This window comes from Coturnix japonica, chromosome Z (assembly GCF_054131305.1).
Source record: "Coturnix japonica strain WE chromosome Z, WE-NBRP24, whole genome shotgun sequence".
Lineage (NCBI taxonomy): Eukaryota > Metazoa > Chordata > Aves > Galliformes > Phasianidae > Coturnix > Coturnix japonica.
The window spans coordinates 10,906,430-10,930,215 of record NC_140702.1 but is presented as its reverse complement, the minus strand read 5'-3'; the positions used below and the strand labels follow the sequence as shown (position 1 = coordinate 10,930,215).

At 39.2% G+C, this 23,786-nt stretch overlaps 1 protein-coding gene across 24 annotated transcripts in view; it reads right to left on the bottom strand.

Annotated features, from left to right (window-relative positions):
- MOB3B (MOB kinase activator 3B) overlaps nt 1–23,786 on the bottom strand; it is a 73,418-nt gene that overhangs the window by 42,862 nt on the left and 6,770 nt on the right. For 7 of the 24 annotated variants that reach the window (XM_085528120.1, XM_085528113.1, XM_085528110.1 and 4 more), the window contains one exon: nt 1,284–1,382. The exons of 10 other annotated variants lie outside the window; for them this stretch is intronic. The gene's annotated coding sequence lies outside the window, so the exon portion shown is untranslated. Of the gene's footprint in view, nt 1–1,283; nt 1,383–2,851; nt 2,886–4,312; nt 4,408–7,703; nt 7,830–22,817; nt 22,925–23,786 lie in introns of those variants that run through there. 7 more of the 24 variants (XM_015849914.3, XM_015849917.3, XM_085528109.1 and 4 more) reach the window with 6 other exon arrangements.

The following is a 23,786-nucleotide window of genomic DNA, read 5'->3' as shown; positions in this document are numbered from 1 at the left end:
ACAAATAAAACACATCTTAAAAGATAACAGTATTCACTGCTGTTACACCTTTTTGTCAAGAAAAGCAAAAGACACCATATTTTACAAGCCATTTTCTACTGAATACACAAATATTATGTTCTCCCTCCATGAATAAATTTGCAGAAAAACAATTAACACAGAGAAGCAACAAAAATGTTCACCAAACAACTCATTATCGCAGGTCTTGTACCAAATGTGAAATGGTGAATTCACTCATAGGAGCATACATACATCATGGTCAAATGCAAATCAACAGCTAACAGTTTAAAAGATTACCATGCAGTCAGACAAACCACACTTTAATACATTAAAGGGAATGAAAATAAACAAGAATTTCCTATGAATTCCATGCATAGAGAATTGTCGGCATCTTGTAGTAAAAGATAAGGCCACCTTCTCTTATTTCCCTGTAGATTTACCTGATATCTGGAATGTACATGTCAAACTCAAACTGTAATGCCTGCTATGAATTGATTTCTTTTTCCTCTCTCTTAACATGTCCTGGAAAACTGTGCAGAGCTGGGAACACGTGTATTTACTTTCTCAATCATTTTCACTCACAAGAATATAAGACCGAAAAGAGTACGGTGAAGGTAAAAAAAAAATCAATCAGTTCTCTGAAATCACTTACTGCAGTTTTGTGAGGGTATTTGCTAACTAATTAACTCTGTTCTTCACTCAAAAGTTTGCCAAAATGAATGAAGAAAAACATGAATTTTGGCACCTCCTCCCTCTCTTCTGGAATAGACAGGGATCCTGCCTGTTATACTGCGTCCTTACTCCCACTAAAACACCCAGCAACCAGACATTTCTGAACTGTTACAGATAGTATCACCTCTACTTTCCTGGAGGAAACAATCTTTCATATTACTTACAAGGGACAAAAGAACAGGCTGAGCTTCAGCAGAGTACCTCATTCTCATCTGGAACTCACTCACTTTAGGTTTGGATCCTTCAAAGGCTTATGCTAATTGAAAAGCTTTAGCCACAGTCTGCGGTCTCTAAAAGCATCTTTACTGCTTAGGCAATAAAGTGGTAAATAATGGCAGGATGGCCACTCCTCTGCTTTGGGCTGAATCATCCAGCCGTTCTAGAAACTCATGTGCTACATGTTGCAGCGTTGTGTTTTATTCAGCAAGTAATGAGAGGCCTGTCATTCCATTCTGGATCACAAACAGTCAATTAAAACTTTGTAGCATTAGCAAGCAAACACATTGCTTCAAAATCATATAGCATTATCAAAAGTAAACTCATCCCATTACCTCAACAACAAATGGTCAACAAAACTCCAAGATTTTTACCACACTGACGATGGAACTTGGCTTCTCTGCCATTATTTTCATTTTCATGATAGTTTTCATCTGTGGAGAATGAGAAATGTTCACAGTTTTGTTATCTGAGGTGGTCTTGGGAGGGTTATCTCAGTGACTAAATGCTGTGAATAATTCTGTTACATCAGCTATAAACCAGTGGATTATAACTCCTTGAAATCAGCACAGTAGCACCACCCTTCCACATAAAATCACATTTGACTACTGATTACATATTTGGCATTGTTTGTGTCTAACAGTCCTCATACCCCAATAACGCCAGCAGGAGATCTCCTTATGTACGCTGGTGTCTAAGGCCATAGAAAGTGGCTTCTAACCCATGATATTCTCATTTCTCAGTTGGACCACTGATTTACAGCTGTCGTTCTATGGGAAACTCAAATGGACAATTCCTTCAAATGACTCAGCGCATTTCCAGTGAGGTCTGGTAGTCACCAACAGTTTTTCTTGTGAGAGTATTCCATGGCATGAATGATATTATTTGGTGAACAGGTACACCAAATCATCACATAGACCAGTACTGCCCACACAGATACCACACACACACAAATAAGCAGAACATCATCGCCATCCTGACTGAGTCACTGTTGAGTTAAAAACCCAACAAATCATTTTTTCATACACTTTCTATTAAATCACAGGCATAAGAATGTTAGATGATGGTGTTTAGAATCACATGGTTTTCATCAGAGAAGTTTGGAGAGCATAACACAAGTCTTAAGCAGAAAGGCAGCTGGTACAATTCCTATTTTATTTGTCAAGGAAGTGAAGAGGCACGACCTCTCCAGGATCAAAGACACAGTAAGAGTTCTATCCTGCAAGACACTGTCAGAAAATCAACTCTGCATCCTCATTTATTTTTTTTTTACATTTTTCTTTCCAGAAATATAAGCTTTCATTCTGAGCACTTGCATGGTCTGATTCAAAGTCACCTGCCGCCTCTAGAAAAGCATACGTTTGATCAAAATCCTATTAAGTACCAACATTTTGTAGACTTCTCATGTTGAGCTTCATACTTGACTATCTGTTTTAATATAGAGCACAAAATTCTTTAAATAGAGGACCACACATATTATTCTTCCTTTTGAATATTCAAATGCATACTTCCTCTACTTTCCTGACTGAGAGCAACCAGTTCTTGTAGCACAGTGAAGTACAAAGAACTACTTAGAGAAAAATGACCTATCCAGTAATCTTAAAACACCTTTCCTACTTAGACAGCAAAAAACATCAAAATAAGTAGGAATAATAGCCTACATATCTTGCACAAGTTTGTGCAATTCTGATAAGTTTAATCTTTAATCACAAGGGAAAAAAAGTGCTGCACAATCACACTGTGCAAATTCATGGTGGAAACTTCATGAAATGCATTTCTTTATGGAGGAAAAAAAAAACCAAACAAACACAAAAGCAACACAAAAACAAAACCACAAAACCAACACAACAAGTAAAATAAACAATAAAGCCACAATAAGCAAACAACAACAACCCTTACTAACCTGTGATGTAGACCTGCATTATGTATTTACTAGACTTGAAAGAGAAAGGAAAATGGATCAAAGCAAATTTGGGTTACTGGGAAGTGTCTCTAAAAAGCAGCACGTACAAACATAGGAACTAGGTTTAAAAAGTAACTGTATCCTCTTCTACATGCCATCCTTTTCTCAACAATCCTCTAAGTTCATCAAAAGTGAGCTCCCATGGACTCTCAGTCTTAGAAGAAATACACAGAAATGTATAAACAATGAATTTGTTTTCCATGTGCTGGTTTGCATAGTTTTTCCATAATTTCTACAATGAATCTTTCCAGAAAAACTCATTATTAACAAAAAAAATATCTTGCATCAGCCTTTGTCCATGGTTTCTATGTTACTTAACTGAAAACTAAGCATTTCAATTAATGTTCAAAATAACAATAGTAAGTGGTAGCATTCAGTGCAAGGAAGTTAACTGATGCCTGAGGACAAGAATTTGTTATTTCTTGTGGTGGTAAAAGCCCCAGCAACTCTAGAAAAATACAGAACTTGGCTTGAAGTCTTTCTCACGGAAAGACTCCCAGGTTTCTTCAAGTACTTCACTTTTCTCTAGAGCTACCAGGATTACCTTACATTAATCCTTATATGAAAACCATGAGGAAAACAGTGAAGCTTCAAGCACCTCAGTGGAAAGCGTTGACTGTAAAGAAATCCTATAGTCAGAAACATCTCCCAAATATACAGCAATGTCTATTCAACATGTAATAGCAAGCCTTTGTTTCACTTGTGCATGAGAAAAAAAAAAAAAAAAAAGAAAGAAAGAAAAAAGAGCAAGTGGTTTCCTGGGCTTAATAAAAACCACAAAAGTAAGAGATGACAAAATACAGTACAAACAGTATTTTAATAATCAAGGTGCCAATGTTCAGTGGAATAAATATAAAGGATTTTTACTTGATTTGTATTTGATTTAGAGTTGTAATTGCTTCCCCTTTCTCTACCACCCTATTTCTAAGCTTAAGACTTGAAGAAGGAGAGCAGAATATAATGGATAACTGTCTATAAAGCTGGGTCATGTAAAACAAACATAATCCTGTAACATCTGACAAACAATTTCATTGGATCAGCTTCTGCTTAAAAACCTCTACACTAGTGTTGTTGCAATGTCTGTCAAAAAAAGCCACACCAGAATGACTCTGGCAAACTACAGAGATATTCATAGAGATTAAACTGGAAAACAATAAATAGGACTGAAGAAGAGAAGCAGTCCCTCCACTATGAAAGAGGAACAATGGCAGGGAGGATAAATCTTAGATGTAAACTTCAATATACAGATTAGGCATGCTATTCAATATCGGTATAAACATTTCTGTATTAACGGAAGGATCATCTTTCAGTGAGTGTCATTCTAGTAGCTTTCAGAAGTGTAATAGGAATTAACATCTCATCAGAAGTTCTGGTGAGGTACTAGTATACCCTCATACTTACTTGCTCATTGGAAGTCTATGTTGTAACAGCATCCATAGTTATCCAGCCATGAACATGCCATGGATACACAGCACAGGGACACCATAGAGCACTGTCTGTGGGGGGCAGAGGATGGGATGGGTGAAACATGGAGGTATGCCTTTTTAGCCACAACCACTGCAGTGCATCACAGTGTTTGCCATTATTTCAGCCCTTCCAAGTCCTTAAAGCAGGCTGGGAACTCCCTTTGGCTCATGCATCTACTGAAGCTGAATTCTGATGGAGCAACAGCATCATGTAGTAAAGCATGTTCAGTTCTGACAATCCTTTTAAAAAGATGTACATTTTTTGTGTTGTTTTGTTTTTTTTTTGTTGTTGTTGTTGTTTTGTTCTTTTTTGGCTACACACCCAGCTCTTACAGTTCTCCTCTTGGTTCCCAGACTTAACACAGGTCTGATCTGTAGCTAGCACTCTTAAAAGCACAGCCACAAAGCCACACTCTACACCAACAGCATTTGCTTTCAGTTGTCTGAGTCCCTGTGATCTGCTACCTCTTTCCACTATTAATAAAACAAAGCCTTTACAAATGCACATCCATAGCTTGGCCAGCAGGTCTTGCAATCATTGCTCCTGCAAACACTTACCATACCAGTGGACACTATGGCTGAACTATGCTCTGGAAGGAATAGCAACAAAACCAGATCAAAAACCCTGCTTTGGCCAAAATCCTGCCATCTCTGTGTACTGTGTCCTCACTGAATTTACTGAGACAAAAAAAACATTATTATCATTCATTCCTTTAAAAATATGAACAGGATGGTTGCATGCAGTAAATAAATTCTAACAGCTTTCAGAAAACAGAGATGCAAACTAATCTACAATGATTGTCCTTAACACACATTTTATTGAAGGTAGAAATGAAATGGAGTAAAGAAAGATAAAATTTTACTTTTACCCTCTGAATACTCTCCCTTGAGAAGAGAATAAGAATGAATTAAACTGTGGTTACACTTCATAAATCTCTTTGTTCTGTCCAGCTTCTTAATCTCCATTCTGGCTTTCAAAAGTGCTGGCATAACTGAGTAGATGGCACTAAAATACAATTTCCTTCTCACCCCCAATGCCAAGAACATTCACACAACTCTCAAGGACATAATCCAAAAGCTGAGATTTAACATGAATCCTCAAAGTCCATTTTTAATCCATGTCAGGTCATGCAAGTGGTAAGAAATAAAATGTACACACACACAAATGCTCCAGCGGTCTCAGATATAAACTCAGGGCCTTATTCTTCTATGTGTACAGACTCACTGGAGGGCAGGTCTCTGTACACAGCAGTACAGTAGCCCTTCTGCTGAAAGTCAGTAATAGTCTATCCTCTGGAACTTCAAGCTCCCTACTCTTTATACAGTGGCCAAGGTCTTTATTTTTAGACTAAGCCTTAGTTTTAGGAAACCACATATGTGTTCAAGAACATCTAAATCATACATTCCACCGTACAGTATCATTTGGTTTCCAACTGCTCGTTTTTACAGTGAGAAACAAAGCTACAAAGGCAGAGTCATACTACATAAACTATGCTGGCAAACACAAATAGCTAGGACTCTGCTCAGAAAACCACATCTACTTAGAAAACCAGATACAGAAAGGTAAGCCTGGCTTCTTCCACAGAAGCTCAAGCTGACTGTACCAGGGAGAAAACAGGAGAAGCAGGTTGGTGACACAAAGCCTCAGTGCTAAGCAGCTCCAGGTTTCAGGAGCAAAAGACCTGCAGGGAGGCTATAGCATCATCAGGTTGTGTGCTGCACCCTTCATTACAAACAGTTCTCAACATGGCATAGTGATTTTGCATTACAAACATTGCTGAGAGACAAGATCGACCCAAAATCATGTAGCAGTTGAGGTTATGCCTGATCCAGACAGCCTCTCAATTTGACCTCTAACTGAGCGGGACTGTTATGGGCCCTAAAGCAGGAAGACAGTGAAGGTAGCTCCACTACTAACCATGGGGAATAGGATTTGTCTTTATAAAGCAGTGCTGAACAAGACAAAATGCATACTTTTTCGACAAATGAAGAAATATTTAAAAAAAAAAAAAAGTGATATATATATATCACTATATATATATTATGGACATTTTCAAACTCAGACCAGAGAGAGTATTCCTTCTTGTATTTTTGATACAACACACAAGGTTTCACAGACAAGACCAAGGATGATTTTGCAGCCTAAGGGTCTGGTGGTTCTGTGACTTGGCAAGACATACTGCACTGCAACAACAGTCAGTCACAAGGCACAGCCTTTGTAGTTGTAGAAGTCTGGTCGTGTGTCCTCTTCTTCCAAAATTCAAATAAATAGATCACCCAGTACTGGACTAATTTGGCTTGAAGGCTGAAGAGATTTCTGTCCAGAGAACAGTTCTGACTACCACCTTGTAATTTTATCATGTTTGACCTTTTCATTTGGTCAAAATGACCTACTATTTCACAAAAGGGAGGAAACACTGGGTCTGTTAAACATATGCACCCCCATAAACCAGACAGAAACAGAATACCACGTGATGTATTCATCCACACTCCAAATCTCTAAATAAGCAGCTTGTAACTCATATTTAAAATAAAAAAAAAAAAGTGTTTACTATCCATGAGATCAGAAATATAACACAAGTAAGTAAATGAACTCAGAGACATGATCTAGAAAACACATGCTATTGGGAAGAACACTGTGAGACAATAAATTTCTCCTCTGAGGACAGCTTGCCTCCTCTCCAGTTTACAACAGTACAGCTGTTTTCCGATCAAGGATGGTTCATGAAAACAGAAAAAACATCCTCCAGTACAGTTCAGTAGCAAAAACTATACTAAATGCAAGAACTACGAGAGAAAAGGATAGAACAATAACACCAAAGGATCCCTTCACTAGGAGTAGGTTGTAGGGACAGCTATAGAATTACATTCTTCTCTACCACACCCAAGGAGATTACAGTGCAATTTTCCAGCAAACTAAACTGATTTCAAAGCCTCTTCTCTGCCACTACATACTGCTTAATCTATATTGTTCTCAAAAGGCCACTCAACACAGCAAACAAAACTTCCTCTCACCAGCTGATCTGGAAAGCGGCTTTGGGTGGTTTTTTAATTAGCCCCCAAGGTAAGCAGTTCATTTGCAGAAGCACAGTATTTAATCATTCTTTATAGTCCTTACAGACCTTGAGGAACCAAAATAAGACTCACAACTAATTCACAGCTTTACACCTTAACAACTATACAAGAGATACAGCTTTTCAGAAGCCAAAATAGGTCCTGCAATTAGTTAATAATTTTACAATTGTAAAAGGACAAAAAGAAAAAAACTGAGGAAAACAGAGAAAGAATGAGAGGCAGAAAAATAGACAGGAAAAAAGATTGGTCACCAGTCTATTTTGGACATCTGTTTTGAGGAGTTCTAGTGTCAGCCTGCAGCACTGGAGAAGGGATGGGGAGTGTTAATGCACTCATCCAGAAGTCAGTCTCAAGCCAGCAAGCAGCAACATTGACCACCAAGATGATGAAGAGGACGATGATGATTTGGGGTCCCACCCACAGGCTTCTTTTTATGCCTGTTGGGATGGTGCATTTGCAAACCTAAGGATGTAAATGAGTTCACCATTACAAGTTCGTCGAAAACAAGTTTCTAACCAAAACTTAAATCTGTCAGCAAAGCAAGTGTAGTCTGTTCGAAGGATAGGATATCATGTCTGGTGATATCAGCCTCCGACTGGCTATCACAGTGATGGCCTTGCTCTGCAAATGTTTTAAACATACTAGGTACTCCCTAGAAAGGCAGAAAGTGCTTTTGTTGATCCTTCACAACCACGAAAGCACCTATTGTGAGACTCTCAGGATCAGGCTCTCCACAAGCATAATAGGAAGAAAACTTTCTTTGCTATAACTAAGAATTTGGCTTCTCAGGCCAATCTTGTCACTCAGCACTACAGAAGGAAGGGAACAAAATTGATTTATTTACACAACAAGTAAAAGTGATCAGCAAGGTAGTGTTAAGATGGATCCTTTCCTCACCATTAAAACAAGTGGTTACCCTGAAGCAAAACAACTGATTACTCATTATACTCTGTGACCAGAGCAGACAGCAAACAGGGAAAGCACAGCCAGTGGTGTATGGAAAGCAATGCTTGAAGGAACCCAGTCTGAATGGCAGTCCTTCCCCACTGCAAAGCTTAGTTTATCTCTAACTAAAAACCAATTGCTGATGTAATTAAAAATTCACTGTAAAGCTGGCACAGTTTTAAAGTGGGAGATGTCAAGGCACTTAAGATTCATCCTACAGAACTACTTAATGTGGCATGTTTCCCACACCACAGTTTCTGTACCACAAAATTTCTGACCAAGAAAAAAGTAAGGTTCATATTTCTACATGTACATTTATAAGTAGTACATGTTGTCATTCAAAAGCAAGTCTCCATCTGTCTTGGGCTCCAATCACAGCAACGTCATTAGGAACACTGATTTGCTGGTATAACTCTAAAATTTTGGTAGGGAGGTTCTGCGGTTCTGTTTCTTAATGAACCCACAGAACTTTAAGATGCCTTTCTACCATGCTTTATGAACACAGGAGGAACGGCTGTAAGGGACAAGCGCCACTCGAATGTCTAAAAGAACATAAACGCTAGGGATTCCATATTAGAGGAAGCACTGTCCTATCGAACACACATCCAAACCAATGAATTGTTACAGTGGTCATAGTTGTGGAGGAATTCACAGCACCTCTAGTAAAACAGTGAATGCATACATACAATGCACACACCTATAACGGTTTCATTCCTTCTAAACAAGATTTAATAGGATATACACAAATGGAGACATTCAAGCTCAGACTGAACAGCATTCTGAGCAGCTTGATCAAGCTGTAGATACCACCGTTTACCATAGGAGTTAAACCAGATGACCACTAAGGCTTCTTTTCAACTCAATTCTATGGATCTATATGAGCCTTAAAATGTCAGAGGCTGTTGTAAAGTAACTACACCAAAACAATCTCAGCAAATCTCTGCAGAGGAAAAAAAAAGAAAAAAAGTCCTTGTGAGATCAGAACACCAAAATATGTACTAAAAAGCCACACCCTATTCATACAGTTACTCTGTCAAGGGGTCTTCTATCTTTAATCTCTTAACAGTTTGCTTCCAATCTGGATATAGGGCACTTCATTATCCATTGATATTCTGCAGCTGGAAAACTAATTTAAAAGCATTCCCTGCCAACATCTTGGGAAGATTGCAGATAAAATTCTTGCAGTTAATTTGAAGAACCATATATAAAACTTAAGTTGTACGTTAAGTTAATTGCATTTTACTGAAGAAAAACAACACCAGAGAAAATTCTTCTGAAAGATGATTCATTGCTTGGTCTTATTAAGTCTGAGGTTTCTACTCCACCATAGCCCTCCCCTCAATTTAGTACAGTCTTCCAGATGGGAAGCACTTGAAACAGCAACACGCTTTTCATCTGTTAATCCAGACCATGACCTAGTTATCACGTTGTGGTTCACACCACAATATAAACTCTGCTGTATTGCTGAATGTATCCATGACAAAGTTCTGCATTTCCCTCTTTCATCCGCTTCCTGTCAGACACACACATCCTCTAACACCCAGCAGATGAAATCTTCTGAAATCTTTGACCACCAGTTATGTAGTACTTACGTGGCTTTATCATATTTAACATTTTAATTGATTGATTAAAATTTTACAGAGTCTTTAGCATTTCTGTGAACACTGCTTACATTCACAGAAATTTTAGTACCAACAATTTATTTTTAAACTGGCAGTAAACCAAAACAACCTTAGACTGACCACTCTGCTTTCATCATTATGGTTAGGAAACCAGATTGCTACCCTGCTATTCTTCATCCCATTTCAATCACATCTTTTACCATCCAAACATTCCATCTATTATGGTTTAGATCCTATCCTAAATTATTTGAGTAAACCTAGCTGTATCACACAGTATCAGCTACTAGGTAGGAAGATGCCACCATGATTTTTAAGGCAGCAATCACCACTGATCACAAGAGTAATCTGCAATGATAATATCTGTGCTCTCTGAACAACACGCCACCCAGATGTTTGACCAAGACTGAATCCCTGACATACCACAGCAGGAACAGAAGCTGCCCTTAGAAAAATGTGTGAGAATTCAGGACAGCAACCTACACAACCAGGTTCTGAGCAAATGGGTTTTTTTTGTTTGTTTGTTTGAAAAGATCTAGTATCCTAGAGACTACTGCTGTGACTGCAGTAAGATGCAGTACTTTGGCTACAGATATTTCTTCAGGAATCACTGATAATACCTAAAAAGTATCAAGAGGAAAATCACTGGAAGTCTGTCTGCAGATGCTGCAATGACAGTAACTTAGCAGGCAACAGACAGCATCTCTCATGCTGCTGCACAGTCTGAAAACACACATTTCAGCAGTGCTGTGAAAACAAGCATTTACTAAGTGCTTCTTGCAGTCATGTTCAGTAATACAACAGGCTTTGGCTCAAGTGTCAGCTAAAAAGCAATTGAGAAGGCTGGCAGGAGGCATGAAAACAAAAGCTGCTGGTTACATCCTTCTTTGTCCATACTAAGTTCCCAACTCAAAGTTCAACTACAGAAAAATTGGGCAAATATATGAAGGAAGTTTGAGCTACCTGCAGTGACTGCTTTTGGTAACACCACATTTATACGGGTTTAAGTATTACCTTATTGCTTGTATGTGGGAGGACATAATTACAGAAGCACTCTTCTTGACACTTCCTCTTTAAGAGCAGGATAACACATCACAAATTCTACAGCCTGTACAACTAGAATCTGTCACTGAATCCTTCACATGTTTGTTCTTAACAAACCAGATGAGCTCCATTTATGTTAGAGCAACACTGATGAGACACTACTCTGTGATTCATTCTTTAGCAAACACATGGAGGAAGCATGAAAATGTGGCATAAGTAATAAACAAATGTAGTGAAAATGATTACTCTAAAGAAACATATTAAAAGGAGAAAACTTAAATTTTGAGTACATTGGATATAATTAAAATGGAATAATCTGCCACTGCCAAGAAACAAGGATTTTCCAAATTCTGGTATGCATCATCACTCTCCAGTTTCTTTCAAATCCATCTTCTTTTCTAGAACAAACATGGACCACAACGTAGTATATTTTCCACTACTTAGTGAAAGAAAGAAATTGAGCCAAAACAACAGGCAAAACTGAAATATTCTGAAAACTAAAAAGTAGCTAATTTGCAAAACATACTATCAAATTCAAATATAGTTTTGATACCTGGATTACACACACAAAGTTAAAATCAAGCTCACAACACTAAAATGGCCATGATGGTACACTTCAACACAAAATGACAGGTAAGTATCAGATGCCTATTGTGACCTCACTAAAGGCATGAGAATTACCTTATTATAAACATGTCGATAAATTATGAGAATACATTGTGACAGCTCTTGCAATCTCTAATATTAAAAATCCAGTGTAAATCAGTGAAACAGATAACATCTACAGAGTTACAGATGTACTACGCAGCTGCTCTGGGCTACGGAGATGTAAACAGGTTCCCTTTGCGTTCTTTAGATTTTCATTAAAACTTGAACACTTGATGTAACCACAAGCTTCTCACAAGAGACAACACCAGAGGCATAACTGAATTCATTATTTCTAATACACAGCTAGCTACCCAACGCCACTTAAGACAAATGAAACAATACCTCACAGAACTTCACAAAACAGTCGTCACCTGTGGAAGGAACTTTTGCTTGCTGACAACGCTCTGGATATCCTGCATTGTATTTCTTTGCCCTGCAGAGATAATGTATCCAGACTGTGAAATGGCATACTCCACACCTGAAATGCACCTCGCACAAGAGATATTTCATCAGATACCAAAAGGTAGGGGATAACTTTATACACTCGCTTCTGATCTGCCACATCCCTCTGTTACTGGGATACTTGGATTAATTGTGCGGTTTCTTCCAGTATCAAACAGATGTTATAGAACAGCTCCACTGAAAAAAATAAATAAATAATAAATAAGATAGGAAATATTACATCAAGCATTATACTTCCTGTGAGCTTAGGACTTGAAAAAGCTTCTGTTTCAAAAGCACGGCCAGATAAATACAGTCAGATGGCACAGCACCACACCAGCATCCCCATCTGGGAGAGGTTCCAAGGGTATAGAGACCCTGGGCAGCAGCAGTGCTTAGTCAAGCTTCCTGTGCATCTCTACAGGCAAGTGTCCTTGTGTGCAGGGACAGTGGGATGAACCGTGAAAAGGGGCATCTGCGGAGAACACAGTTGAGACACTGTTTGTTTGGAGAAACCAAAACAGCTCCCACTGTCACCTATAGATACACTGTCATCTATAGATACTCTGCCTTGAGTATCTATAGATAAAATAAAAGAAAAAAGAAAACCAGACAACACTGAACCTAACCTAAGAACTTAAGTCTTGAAGGCAGACAGTGGTATCACCAGGCGAAGGGCAAAGAAACTTCAAGGTTACTCTTTCCAGACCTACTCCTCTTAAAAAGAAGGCAACTCCCCTGACTGGATACATAGAGATACAATAAAGCTAAGTTCTCAGAAATGGAAACAGGTTAACCCCTAACACTTCAGGACAGAAAATCCTCATAGACTTCCCTGAAGTAACTTCACCCACGAATGTTCAACGCCTGAAATTCCACAGTGAACTGGCTGGTGAGAACAAAGTGACGATTTTTAAGCATCATTTTCAGGAATCCGTTGAACAATTCGTCCCTCCTGCAAACATAAGACACTAGTACACATGTTTTCCCTCCTCTGTTGTGGTTCCCAGGTAGCTATTTTTGATCCTAGCTACCCAAGGCAAATGACTGCTACACTCACAAGTTTTTTCTTACATTGCTCCGTGCCCTTATAAATCCAGTTTCCATCCAGCTACCTGATTTTGACTATATTAAATGGGTTTCCATGAGGATTAGGGCATTTCCTTAAAAAGCTGCCATCAACTGAACTCAGACTTCCAGAGCCCAATCCACTGTCCAATGTATCACATGCATTCCCTATTACTGTGTGAAGCCTTCTACTATAACATAAATGAGCCCATTAGAGACCTACTCTCTGTTAGAAAACCTCAATCTATGATCATCTTTATATCCAATTCATTTCCTAGAAGAGAACAGTGTAACACCTGACTCAGGAAAACACAAGCTGTACTGGTACAGCTCCCCTTATTTATATAATGAGGTTAATTTTGTAGCCGTGGCAGTTTACAAGAGTGATGCAGAAGATAATCCTGCTACCTCATTAACAGATGTTCTCTTTTCCAGGTGCCCTCATTCACCATTCCATGTGGATTATGCAGGCTGTTTCAGTGGAAAGCAGCTCCACAGCAAACCCAGGTGTATGAGAGCAAAGACCACCGTACACAAGCACCTCTTTGCTCATGCAACAGTTTTTGCCACTAACAGCTGAACCTTTAATAATATTATTTTTACTTCTGCATTTAAAAAGAGTGAGCTGGCACTTGCATTTGGATGAATGTGTTTTGTAAAGCAGTGCACTGCAGGAGTTAAGACAGCCTAATGGAAAAAGCAGAAGTAAAGCTGTGCTTCCTCCAAAACCCTCAGAAAGAAAGAGAAAAAAGCTGCCTAGATACACACTCAGGAAAGAATGTAAAATTCCCAAGGATTTTGGTTGTGAAGATTTATTCTTGCAGATTTCTCTACCATTAGGACAAAAAGCAAATTAAACTGTGCTGTGCACAGTGAAGATCAGACATATTTTTTAGCAGTTCATGCCATTAGTCCTTCTCCTCCATCACTGTAGAGAAGACTTCATCAGAAATCTTTTCAGCCCAAGCAGTTCTATTTCTATTTCTCCTCTATTTTTATTTTTTTTTTCCTTCTCCACATACCAGGAGAAGGTCTCCTAAAGTTCATGTCAAATGAAGAGTTTCCTTCAGGGTTTACAGTCGAATTCCAACAGTATTTAACAAATTTTAGAACCTCTTCATCCTATATCCACTGGAGGCTCACAACCACTGCAATCAGCCACATCTCATTACACTGCAGAAACCAGTAAACTGCCAGCACCAAGTACGAGAAAAAGCTAGGAGAGAAGCCAGCACCTGCAAGCAAAATGAACTCTGTGACCCCAAGAGAACTTCTACTTTATATTTCAAGAAAAGCCATTAATGAAGTTGTGTTTGATACTTCTAAGTTCAATAAGCCACAAAGGAATGAAATTATAAAAGCTATGCTAGTACAAAATACCTGCTTTTCAGATGGCCTCCAGTAGCATACCTGTAATATCTCCAACTGCAACAATCTGCATTTGAATACTTATGAAAGCACAGTGGGCAGCCCTGTTCCAAGGACAGCTACATAGCCACCAATGCATAAACACAGACTTTCTTAAACACACATCATTTTACAAGGCATCAGAAGACACTGTCTCAAAGAACTTCAACTAATCTAATATGCAGCAATCAGCTGTTTGTTTAAGGTAAGCAGAGATGTGAGATGTAACCACAAAATTCTTATCACAACAAATTCCACAGTCCTTTGTGTAGTCTGTTTCTTCAAGGACTTTGAGAGCAATAGATGAAAGAAAAGAACCATGAGAGTCAGTAAACAAATGACCCAAGGTCACACTGCAGGCCAACAGCAGTCCGAAGTACAAGACCATAGCTGCCTCATTCAGCAGACTCCAAACACATTCTTGAAGCAGACTCTGGCACCTCTATTTAATTTGGTTTGAACCTGATTAATGAAAAAATGTTACGTCTCATTTTCTATTGGATAATAGAGTCGTAGCCAAATCACGCTGAAAATGCAGTAAGTTTGTACTTGAAAGGAAAATGTGTAGTACAAACTTGTCATTTTCTTGCCCCTCAAGAAGTTTTGCATCTAACTTGCTATGAAATTACACTTCTCTTAAAAGTCTTCATGTCACTAAACTAGAAGGGGCATGGACTATATAGTTCCAGCATCTCCCTTGTCTGTGCCTCCTTCCTGCACAGTACACACCTCTCTCCATTAGCCGTGACTAACAGAGAACATAGCAAGACTACTAATTCACCTGAAGGCACCTAGACTAAAGGCCTCTGTACGTTTCAGCTTACCCTGAATGGTTCTCCAACTGATGTTTGGTTTGTATGCTATCATAGTGAATGATTTTCTTGTACAGTGGTTCTCTGGATCAGGTTAAAAAGAAGAAAAAACATCTCTTTCAAGCTGAATTTCTCCACTGAACAAAGAAATTAGCTCTCCACTCGATAATGACACATCCAAAGCTTACAATCACTACAAAAACAAGGGAAAAATATTTTAGTTCAGGAAACTACTTTCTTTGTGGGCCCATGACAAATACCATGTGCTGTTATTTATAAAGATGTACCTTATAAGAATACGTATTACTCATAAAGACATTCCTTATTGGAAATTACATTCCTTAAAAACAGCTTACCTTTGACACCCTCTGTTCAAAACCCAATGGCCTTTGGCACATATCCTATCCCAACTCTTTTTACAAGGACGCAAAATTAGTTCTTCCACCCAAATTCTATCCAGAATAAAGAATTGTAGTGCTGAGCACACAGAGATGGGAGTTCCTCTCCCTTCTTACCCAATGCTGGGAGAGGACAGGTGCATCATGTAATTATTATTTACTTGGAGATAACCACAGTTGTCAACACCCTTCCTGTGGAGCACTTCAAATGAACTTCAAAAAGAGCTCTCTCACCAAGTTAATGAATGGACTGGAACAACATCTCTATAAAGTACAGGAAGCCCAAAACAAGAAGATGAGATGCGTAGGAAAAAAAAAAAAAAAAAAAAAAAAAGTCTACAATAGCATTATCTCTCAGCTTAGCAAAACATTCATTAACTTTAAATAGTAAAGAATGGGAGGAAAACTTAACCTCTATTAGTACCAGAGAAATTTGATGTAGGTTTTCCCAAAAGTTACTTTTCTTTGAGACCTCCCCAAGACAGAAAAAGGAACCAGAGTCCTGCAAGTGTTTGCTGTCCTCTGACATAGGGAGAAGAAGGCTCAGCTCTACTTACAAGTAAAGGATTTGTAATCAGCTGCATTGGTCAGACTGGTCAGACCAGCCCACAGACATCCTGGTTATCCTGGTTGCCTGGAACCAAAATGCTGGTCAAAAAGAAGGGCAACTTTCTGTCAGACACAGTGGAGCAATAAATAAGTAAAGGAGAGAAGAAGTAAAAATCAGATCCTGCTCTCTCCCTACAAACAACTCACAGGTTGAGCTGTCCTCTTCCAAAACAGTTCTCCAAATTCAGCTTCACTCTGAAGAGTGTTCAGGGAGGGAAGCAGATCCACAAAGATGCTACTCAAGCAAATGATCTATCCACAGTGCAAAGTGTAACTCTTCTGTGTTTACTCCAGGGTCAGTCCAGCCTTAAATAAGCACCTACCATACTCTTGTTATAAAACAAGCTGTCTTGAGGAATACTGCAAACAGTGGAAGCTAAAGACTGCTCTGAGCTCAGACAGATGTTAAAAAGGCTAAAATGTCTACTTCACAAAACTAGTTACATTCCATTTCACCTCTTCTTGTACTGTCTGAGCCCTGAGCAGAAAGATGGGCACCACAGAAGCACTTAACAGAGTTCCAAAATGCAGGACAATCAGAATTGTTTTCACACCTTAATCAATGGCAGCACCACAGAGAAATGCACTGTGGATACCTCCTGCTTTTCTATACCAGATAGTCTCTTATTTTCTCAACTGTATCTACTGGACAAAAGTTATTCTCCTCCCTTATTTTTAGACTACTATAGTGTAAGGAAGGATACTACTGTTGTGTAAGTGCTTACAAAACACATCTAGTGTTCTTTATTGTGTTAACAGGAGGTATCATTAGAGATAACCAGAACTGTCACTGCAGTGGTGAATTACAAGGATTCCCCTTGTACCACCTTGTGGTTTGGGACCTGAAGAAGGAACTTCAGTTGCTTCACCCAATTGATATAGGGTTGCTGCAAGAGAGATAAATCCTGCTGCATAAAAATCAGAACAGGATAACTCTCATAACTAAAAACTTCCAGTCCACTAAATATGGTATACATTTTTGACCCCACAGTAAAATGCCATTATCTATCAGTTTAAATACTCCTAATTCTCTGTTAAATCTCTATTATAAATCTCTATAAAAGCATCAGTGAAAATTAAAGTCTGTTAGAAAAGCAGCTTTAGGAACGAATGCAACTCATCGTGTCTCCAGGTCAGGTCCTTTTAGCCAAAAGGAGTACTGCACTAAAAGTAATCTCATTCACTGAACTCAGTTTTAGTCCCTCCAAAAAATAATCTATCTCTCCACACACCTGCTGACCTTACCATCAGAAACAGTTGCAGGTTTTCAGCAGCATTCTGCTTGCAGCATTCAATATCCATTCCAGTGCAGATGGCATCCACACAGATAATCCAAATCTGAATCATGGTTCACAAAGGGTGACTACCAGATCACTGGCTTAAGAAAATTCTCTTCTATAATCACACTCTTACATGTGTCATTGGGGTATATTTCCAAACCTTCTATGAAAGGCAATGTCTTATTTCTTCTTCATAATAACCTTCAGTGAGTAACAGTAAAATAAAAAAAGGCTTAGAAAATCCACTTAGCGCTGCTACAGGTAAGTCTTGAACAAAATCCCAAGAAGCAGAACACCAAGCACCAATAGTTCTTCACTATGGATGGAAGAAAACTTCAGCAGATTGAATGAAAGTCATTGGATTTTTGAGAAATAATAATAATATTTCTGCAAGGTATGAACTATTTCTTAAGCAGTGTGAGGTGTGAGAATTGATGGACCCCAAATATTCCTAAATACAAGATAGATGAGAGAGATACAGACATATTTACATTCAGAAACATGAAGCGTTCCCAGCTTGGACCAGCCCTGCTGTAGAAACCTCAGCAATCCAGAATCCTGCTGGGCTTTGAGAGACCATAGCCCACAGCATCTGTTACTCGACAGCTCAAACACAGAGAGAACAGAGTCTTCATGAACATTCAGTTCTTCAGCCAAGATCACTATCAAGGCAGGCTATTAAAGCTGCTGGTAATGATCATTTTCATAGTATGACCACCTCAACAGGGAAAACAGAGCAAATTTGAAAGGTTAACATTTACCTTGCTTGCCTGGTAAGAAGAAAAATAAAGTAGGAGCAAGGCTCATTATTACTCCTGTTGACCAAGTCAACATCTATGCTTTCTGTACTAACCTCACTTGGTGTGCCTATGAAAATTCCACAGCTACTATACTTTACAAAAATGCTTAATACTGTAGGCTTACTATCCGTGTGTGTTATTAATTTTTAAGGTGTAATGTAGAAACATCTCTCAGTTATACTTCTTGACCTCCTAGAAAATGAGCCTCTAAAATCCAATTACCTGTCATGCTCCCTTCAGTAACTTTCCCAATCACCATCCAATTTCAACAAGATTTGAGAGAGCATGTCAGACTTCAACATTATCACAGCCCTCCAGAGTTCACCCAAGAAATAGTCCACTTCTACTATTTATTACAAGAATGATATAAGACAACCCAAATAATCATTGTACATGTATACTGTACATTGGAATAACATCAACGCCTAGCCTTTGAAGCCTCCAATTCTTACACAGGCTAATTAACATGGAACAACAATGTGTATCTGATATCAACCCTGTAAGAAAAAGGGCAGTAGCACACATCACAGTTAGGAATCTCAGACTACACTTCATAAGGTTTGCATTCTTTAACCAGTTTGAATTGAAACGGTTTTGAAATGTCCTATATTCTGCAGGCCCAACTACTTGAAATGTGGCACTGTGACATTTCATGATATAGATAAAGCTTCCATCTCCCAGGAAACTGGGACTTTTGGATGTCATGATGACACAAGATCACACAACTCCAGGTTGCCTTCTATGCAGCACAGGTCTCTCAGCTTAAGATACCATCCTCTTAGTGACACATCTCCTTTTAAAAGGTCTGAAGGCAAAGAAATCTGGTTGAGATTGCAAACATCACATCAAAAGATAAGAAAAGGAAGCATTTCCCTTAGAGGTGCTCTGACGGGAAATTAGCCAGATGAGATCTTCCAACCCAAACATGCCATCTCTGATATCCTGAAGGGTGCCAGCTAATGAAATCAGGTCATGCTTCTCTGCTAACAGACACACTTTTCTCGTCCTCCCTACATGCCTGCATCAGTTCTATTCTAATTAACCTCTCCAATTGGCAAAAACAAGATTTTTTTTTTCTCCATGGTGAGAGGAAAAGGGTTTGGCTTCTCAGACAGATTTGTTTTGGGACTAAAAAAAAATGTCCTAAGGCCAAACAGGAGAGAGACAGGATTACACTTCTAGGTACAAGATAACTATTACATCAGTTTGGCTGTGTGTGTGGTAAAACATCACCTTAAGCTCCACATCATCTGTACCCTGTTACAGGTTTACTTCCCAAAACAATTTAACTGACAAAGATCTTTAAAAACACACACAGCATGAAACATTTCCCCCGCAGTTGAGGGTAAGCAAGTTGGCTAGGTACAGCTTTTCCTAACACAACTACTGGATTCAGTGATTCAGGCCCAAGGGTTCTTCTCATCTCAGAGAAGACACACAGTGATGTCTGCAATCTTCCCAGAAATAAATAAATGAAAACACTGAGTAAGTCTTATCTCCTGGACTTGTCAAGCACCTTGGATTACCATCTGCTAACAGCAACATTCTACCACACAAACATACAAATTTAGGAAGACTGGTGCCAAGCACTGCAAGTGAGAAAGTGTTAGGAACGCTATACCTCTATCTTGGCAGAGATGTTTTTGAGAGTGATCTTCTACTGGCTGCCAAGATGGATGAACATCCATGTTAAACTGTTTATTAAAACTGACTGCAAGCAGATGAGAACGGCAGAGTCACAGACATCTAACACAACCAGTTTGACAGAGCAGCCTGATGGAAATTCCCTCAGAAAACCACAAGGTCTCTGTAGGGCATTCCACCTTTGTTTTTCTGGTAGGTTACGACCTCTTTATTTTTTCAGTGGCAGACATGCCACTAAAGACCAATCTTTTCTTTCTATCCCTGCAAGTGTTTTTCTGCTGTTACAGCCCTCAATAACTCACGAACAAGGTGAGATGGGTACTTCATAAGCACTTAGATGAGACTGTGAATTTCCTGCTGGTCCCTGACTGAGAGAAAACAACTGTAAATTGTTAGGATAGACAGAAATCTGGCAGCCCAGCAGAGGTGAGGCTGCTGCAGCTCTGTGCCTGCAAGTCCAACCAGCAGCTGCATGCAGCATGCATTCCCAGCAGGCACACACATGCAAGCACATATGGTACATACACCACATGGCACACATGGTGCATACATGCGACCACATCAATCACCAGCAGACACACAGAGCACTTGCCTAAACAGAAATTCCTCCAAGAATTTCATCCTGTCCTCTGTAGCTCAGTAGGACAGAGATCTGCTATTGGAGAACACAGGTATACACATACATACAATGAGAATTCCCTCAGCAGCTCGGCTCAGGCACTGCTTGCCCACAGCTGTTGCTGGTTCCTGGCACCCAGACAACCAGCCCCTTTTATCCCCTCCTCTCTCAATTTTCACTCATTTGTTCCTCCTCAGACAAAACACATAAGTCCATTCCTCTCCTTACCTGCTGTTTCTCCACTAAATATCCCATAATAAGTCCCACACAAACTCAAAGTGCTTATCCTCTTCATTCCACCACATGCCTCATATCTCCAGCCAGCAGACTTCAGCAACACCTCATCTTGACAGACTTCCTTCCCAGTTTACAGTGCTGAGGACACTGCAGGACAGCCCTGGAACTGGCCTTTCTGCAGCCTTTCCTTTTTACTGTATATATGAAGACTAAATGGCAATTTGAACCTAAACATTATCTAGGTGAATTCAGACTTGGGATTTCAGTTCTCTCCAGTTCCTCCTCCTAAACCTGTCACTTCAGCTCCCATCTAGCCACTGAAGTTTCACATCTTCAGCTCCTGTGATGCAAAGTGAGATCCACAGTGCAAAAGTTCTCTGGCCACTGATGAACCACAACTAAGCCAATGTAAGAACAACCACAAGACACTCTGATCACGTTTCTCACAAACCTACAAATTCTATAACAAAATTCTTCATTTTGACAACACCAAAAATACTACCTCATAAGAGAAAAGCAAGTCCTTGCAGAGACTTTGGTTCCCTTGACCAGACTCCAGAGAAATGCTTGAGGGGAAAGAATGTGATGCAATGCTTGGGAAAACATGAAGCCCTGAAACAAATGCGGAGACCTCCCCTTGAAGTGCTTTTCACAACAATCAAGTAAGTCACTGATCATCCATGAAGTCAAAATGATAACAAGATGACAGATGACTGAGGATGTGATTATTCTATACAGTGTGTAAACAGAATGCAAAAAGAAAAACTAACAAAAAAATGTTTAGCAATGGATCAGATCCAACTCTGCCTTGAAACACTAAGCTGTTTTTCTGTGTTGCCTTTTGAGAGGAAAGGGTTGGTCCTCACCTGTCACTGTTGTTCCACTTAGTGCAACAGAGTCACGTATATGAACAAACTGAAATTCTGTCCTAGATTTTTAATGCAGATAGTGAAATCAGCTGAAGGTGAAATGAACTGGCACATAAGTCTTAACCAAATTATCAAAACCAGGGCCAGTCATTAAAACTGCATCAGATTGATTTCTCCTGTATTGCTGTACAGACATTCTTAATGTACTTACTCTAGCTGTAAGCTACAGCTGAATCCAATGTATTACTTTAATCTCATGCAATGGCTTGTAAGTACACAATCACTATAACTTAACTGAACTCTCCCTACACACTTCCAGCAATGCACTCTGAGGTCAGATACAGCCCACACCTTACTGTTGTTCTGCCCAGTCAAGTCGATCAAAGCTAGAATCTTCTGACATTGCTTTCCCAGTTGAAAAAGGCATCCTCTGCTGCCTTGGTAACTCTCAATTCAAGTCAACATTAAAAAGTCAGAGAAACATGTATTTACTACTGCATTAGACTATGTCTAGTGACTAGTGGGTGCACTGTGTCCTGCAGTCTTCAGTGATGTAATCTCAGGAGACCTTACAGTTAACCTCTTGTAAAAGTTTCAGTAGTCTTTTATGACAATACATTTCAGTTTGATATTCTGATCTTCCTAACACCACATGCTAATTACAGCTTAGCTTAAACCATTCCAATATGGGCACAGACTTCAAGACAACGTAAAAATACACAACAAAGGCAATGGATCCAACTAAGTTTAGATCCCACATGTCTAGAAGCCATACATATCTGTACTAAGCAAAGCAAACACAGAAAAGAGCTAAATAAAAAGCAAACAAACAACAAAAAAAAAAAAACTGCCTTAGCAGAGAAAGACAAAGCACTGGAAGGTCTCACTGATGGATTTCTGTGGCAAATCCATGCATTAAACCTACCATGTCCTTCTTCATTCTCAGTCCAGAATTTCAGCCAAGAAATCAACACTTCCTACAGTTTCATTCATAAATTAACTTCTCTAAACATCTCTAGCTGTAAATAATTCCTGAAAAAAACCCACAATATTACTATTAGCAGTTGCAAAACAAGAATAAGCACAGGAGAATCACCATGTTAGTAGGGTTCTACTGCACAACTGCTGAAGCCATCATGTGGCTCACTGGAGAAACTGCTCAACCATAGCAATCCTTCAGTCTGTCACACCGTAACAGGTCCTCCCAAGCATTAACAGGATAATTTTAGCAAAATATTTCCTTGGAGTTCCTTTGCTACTCACAATCAAACATTCTTGAACTTCACCATCTTCCATATTCTCTTTGAAATAATCCTTGTAATTATGCATGATGAATTACACGAGGACACATCCTCTGGCTCTATAAACTGTGTACACTTCAGACACCAAATATCTTAGCTGCCATATCAGCTAAGGACTTGCATTTCAACCTGCAGTGCTTGTGCAGCACAGTGTTGGATCTGTAATCACTGAAGGCTGTGAGACTGTTTGGGGCACTTCAATTAACCTGAGTACTAGGAGATCTTCTACCAGCTGGCCCACAAACTTAATACACACAGAATTACTGCTCCGGTTCTAGCATATATGTTCCAGCATCATAATGGATAGGGTGGCCCCCCAAAATAGGACATTTTGCTACCAACACAAGCTCTCAGGGAGGCTGAACTTACTTATCTTCATAGAAGGCGGCTTCAGAACTGAAGCTGTCTTACTCTAAATGTAAACAAGTTCTCATCAGTAACCTTACAGTATGATTGTCAGCTGTCAAAAACTAGCCTCGATCTTATGAAGTAGATAGAAGCCTCTCTGGGCAGCAGATTAACACAGATGATAGATATAAAGGCATTTGTCCTCAAAGCTGTGTATCCTTTTTTCCAACAAATGCCCTAATGAG